The following is a 5,506-nucleotide window of genomic DNA, read 5'->3' as shown; positions in this document are numbered from 1 at the left end:
AAACACACTTAGTAGAGGACTATAAGATGTCACTACATACCAAATTGGTAGCCCTAGGCCCAATGGTTATGGACAAGCCATTTATAAGCATATATTCAATTTTGTGACCCCCGGGCAGTTTTAAATTTGACCCAGGGGCATATTGAACAAACTAAGAAGAGAACTATTAAATGTCACTACATGCCAAATTTGGTAGCCCTATGCCATACGGTTATGGACAAGAAGATTAAAAAAAAATCCCACAATAGGCCTTATATAAGCATATGTTCAATTTTGTGACCCTCGGAGCAGGGTTAAACTTGAACCCAGGGGCATAATTTGAACAAACTTGGTAGAGTACTTTAAGATGCTACTACATACGAATTTTGGTAGCCCTATAGGCCCAATGGTTATGGACGAGAAGATTTGTAAAGTTTTCACAAAATAGACCCTATATAAGCAAATGTTCAATGTCGTGACCCCTGGGGAAGGGTCAAATTTGTCCCCAGGGGCATAATTTGAACAAATTTGGTAGAGGACTATTAGATGTCTTTACATACTTAATTTGATAGCCCTATGCCCAATAGTTATGGACGAGAAGATTTTGAAAGTTTTACAAAATAGGCCTTATATAAGATTTTTTTTTATTTTGTGACCCCCGGGGCAGGGTCAATTTTACCCCAGGGGCATAATTTGAACAAATTTGAAAAAAGTTTACCTCAGGAACATTCCTGAGAAATTTCATCAGAATTGGACCAGTTGTTAAGGAGACTAAGATGCTTAAAGGAAAAGTTAGCGCACGGATGGACGCACGACGGACACAGGACCATGATATAAGCCCCGCTAGCCTTTGACCAATGGAGGCAAAAATCAGAAATAACCATCAAATATGTTAATGCCTCAGACGATAAAATCATGTTTATACTGGCTTGCCAACTTCGTTTTTTTTTTAATTCTTTGTTTTTGACATCGATTGAATTTGGTGCCTACGAGTTATGTTCTGAAAACTGAAAACTGTTAAGATGAGAAGGGCGTAAAAAAAGTTGACCTGTTGATGAGTTTCAATGACATAAAATAAATAAACAAATTATTTGAATTGTGATTCAACAAAATGAAAAAAAACCTCTTCATTGCAAGTACTGTATTGATAAATAAAACATTTGTTAATTTTTAATGAGTTGTATCTTTTCATTGTATTGTTGTTCTTTGAGTGCTATGTACAGTCACATGTGACAGTAACATGTACTTTTAAATCACATATATCACAGGCCATATAAGTATAGATTGATATATTTATCACAACAGTCCATATTTATTTCCCAATTGATTAAAACTAAACAATTGTTTATATAATGAACCAACAAAGACTTGAAGAATAATATGAAATAGTTTATTGTTACTGTGCCCATATGAATTTATAAATGTATTTCTTTGATGTCAAAATGAAACACTTCAGGTATCTGTTTAAAAAAAACTGTTGGAAACTTTCTTGGTTCATTATAAATGAGCATATATCTAATTACATAATTTTGCAGACATTTCAAAAAATTATGGGATACAGAGATATTGCTCATTTTTAGAATTTTCCACTTTTACCACAATTATTCCTAATTTTAATGTATCTCTATTGATGGTTTACTACATATATGAAGAACAAAAATTAAGGAGACACTCATCAAAAATATTCATCATCCAAGCAATTTAATTTCACGTGATAAATCATTATCAGTAAAAAGCATTAATATTAACCGACTGGAAATTAAATCAGAATCTTAAAGCAAGCAGACGAATAAGGCACTTACTTAATAAATTAACTCTTTTTGGGAGGCACAAAACATTTGATCTAGAAAGACATTCTCCTAGCAGAGTTGTGTTGTGCCTCAACATACAACATCTCTATAGCGGGCTCAATTCCAGAAATCTTGCGAAACACATCAATGTAATTTTACGCTCTTTCATGGAAATATCTAGGACACCAAGCATAATATTTTAAGTAATTACCTTTAAAAACTGCATATATTGTAATTTATTGAGATATTTAATAACAATTATGAGAACAACTTTCATGCCCATTTACGCAGATGACATCACTCCGCTAAAATGTAAACAAAGGCCCAAATGGTGATGAAAAGCAAGTGTTAATCTACAAACACATTGAAAGTTTTGTGTATGTTTATGTTAAATGTGTAATCAAATGAAATAGCTAATTATGGGAACATATCGTAAGTTTGCAATTTGGATAGATAGATAATATTATTTTTGATAATTAATAGTGTATCATTGTATGAAGATAATGATCAATGTTTTTGTTTTGTTTGTTCTGCTTATTGGCTAGGCTGTCTTGGTTATTGCTCTGTCATAATTTGTATACTACCATGTGCTTAATAACCACTTTGCCATGCTTATTTTATGTCTTTAATTGTCTTCATTAATTTGTAAGCTTACGGTTAGATTAGCGCAAATGTCTCAGTTATTATTTATTACTATTAGGTGCTTATCATTTTGCTTTATCTTTTGCTTTGTGTGCTTATTTGGCTAGGCTGGTCTTGGTTATGCTCTACCTCATATATATATATATATATATATATATATATATATATATATATATATATATATATATATATATATATATATATATATAGATATATAGCTATATATATATCATATATATCTGTATATATATATATTATATATATATATATATACTACAATGTGCTTCTAGCATTTTTTTAATTATTTTTTTACGGAGGCCGTGCCCGACCCTTTTCGACAATAGAAATAAAAAAAAGTCACTTTCGTTTTTTTTAATTTATATTTTCACCGCCGACCTGGTTTTTTATCCAAAACTAGAATTTGCGGAGATTGCCAAAAGTGTTGTTCCAAAATGTGTTTATAATACGGGTTGTTTCGTTGTGCCAAGTCGACTTGTAAAGCGTCAGCGATTTTCATTGGCTATTGCAGCCAATACCACACGCTATTAGCCATAGGTGAGTATTTAACAAATGATTTTCATATTACATTTCCGAAATGATGGACATTAACAACAACGAGACAAATGTAGCATATTGTAAAATCAATGAATAAAAACGGAGCAGAGAGCAAACATTTCAATTAGAAAAGTTAATCTCAGAACACCATTGTTGATATCATGCCCATATTATGGATAAAATTAAAAATAATTAGAGTTTTGCAGAGGGTGTCACCATCGATTATTTTCGGTGTGTTAAATGATTTGGGAAGGTTTAATAAATGTGCGTATTTATTAAAATGTAGATCCTGTAATGTTTTTATAAACATTTCTTTTTAGATAAAATCAACATCCCGAAAATGTCCAAGAAGTACTACTTCATGTTTCTTTATAATGACACGAGGACTGAACCGCAGGTACTTGCATCAATAATCCCATTCTCCCAACCCACCTATATATATTGTTTATTTAGAAAAAAAGTATTCACACAGCTTCTGAAGAAAATTAGATTGGGTCCAGATGTCCGTATGTCCGTCAAAGTCACAAGAACGTTTTAATTATTTTTACTTAGCAAATAAACATGCTTATTATTCTTCTTAACTTAAAAACAAACATTTTTTCCATATATTAAACTGTATAACTATTTTTATATCAACATTTTAACCATTTTTCCGGTACCTTTACCAAGTTAGGTCAGTTAAAATCAGTTCATTTAATGAATTTCTACAGACGAAACCAAAGTTTTGACTTTCAAAATGTCATGAAAAAGCAAATGGAATTTATTTTTAAATATTTGATCAGTTTTGAAAATCAGAAATACATCTTTAATGTATTTTTCAAAAATGAGTTATTATTTAGCCGAAATATGATGTTCTATCAACTGTACATGATGTTTTCATACTGCAGGATTTGTTCTGCAAGGAATACAAGTTAAATTTATCACACCTCAGGCTCGTTGATAAAATGTGCTCAATTGGTCTAGTATTGTTCCAAGGGTTATTATTATCTTCACTTTTTATATAGCTCTTTCTGTTTATTATATATCCAAAACATGTTATTGCTGTTTCTCTTAAAATAATACAGACAAACATTCCATAGAAATTTTCATTTGAATTAAACTGTGAATAAGAGAGGAACAAAATAATATGTGCAAAAGTTACACCATTTTATTTTTTACTCCAGGACTCCGGGGTCACTGGTTCGAGCCTGGATATATTATTCTATATTTTTACTGGAGCTTTTAGATCCAATATGTTACATTTATCATTATAAAGCTTTAATTGACAAACTTCAAAACATGCCAAAATCTGTGAAAAGGCCCTTTTAATACTTACCAAGCACTATAAATTACTTTAGAAATGTTACTTCTGTGCTTGTTCAATCTTTTGCTTTAATGCTTTTTCAGTAAAAATCACAGGAGTTTGAAATCATCCATGAAGCTAATAATCTAATGGCTAAATATAAAAACTAGACCCCTATATACTAATATAGTATATAGAATTACTATATAGGGGTCTATTTTATTATTTGCCACAAGATTAGCTTCATGTATAGAATTTCCAAACTTGTGGTAAAATTATACACATAATTAATGCTAAGCATAATACATACTGGGCATTGTAAATATACTATGGTATTTTTATGTTTTGATGAACAGGATGAGAAAATTGTGCAGCCAGTCCGGGATTTTAACCAGGGACCTGCTTTCTGATGAGCTAATGATATGCCAAAACACATCTTCTGTTTAGTGACAATCACTAAGTTCGTGCACTAACATGTTCTTCTGCCAAGCTGGAATTTTTTCGAGAATTCGAGTCACGGGATCATTTGTAAACTGGATCCATTCAAACCATGAACAGGTTTGTTGAGAATAGAATGTGCCATGGTCCCACATTGGGCACCAAATGTTGCAGGATGGGACAACTGTACAGCCATCCGGAACTCGAATCTTTTACCTGGCTATCAGGGCCAGGTCTAGGATATGCTGTTTACATGTGTACATTAATAAACATGTAGTTAATTTCTTGATCACTATTATGGTTACCTGTACCTGCTAATTTGGAACTGCCCACCATTGTGCGATCATACTATTGGACCTTTATATCAAGTTATGAGTACATTGACTACCGTAACCTACATGTACATGTAGCATAGTAGATGATTGTTTTTTGTATAATGCTTTAAAACTAAATGTATAAACTGTCAGTTCTAGGTCTTTATTGCATACAGATATAATAAATTATGATTAATGAAATGCTTAACGTTGCTGATTCGTAATTCCTGCCCTTGCTTTTAAGAGAGAATACTTTCCAGTCAACCCATTTGAAAAGAGGTCCAATTTTCTTACACTTTCCTTTAAACAGGTTTACTAGGATAGATGTGCTATCTTAATTTGATACATGACTAGATTACATTTAGAACCATTCTTAATGTAATGTACATGTATCATGAAATTTGTTAAAGTTTTATAATTCCAAGCATATTCTGAAACAGCTTGTGGTACAATAGGCCCCCATATACAAATATTCACAATATAAATAATTAATTTTTTAAACAAAA

The sequence above is a fragment of the Dreissena polymorpha genome, chromosome 1, assembly GCF_020536995.1.
Source record: "Dreissena polymorpha isolate Duluth1 chromosome 1, UMN_Dpol_1.0, whole genome shotgun sequence".
Lineage (NCBI taxonomy): Eukaryota > Metazoa > Mollusca > Bivalvia > Myida > Dreissenidae > Dreissena > Dreissena polymorpha.
This window is presented reverse-complemented; position numbering follows the sequence as displayed.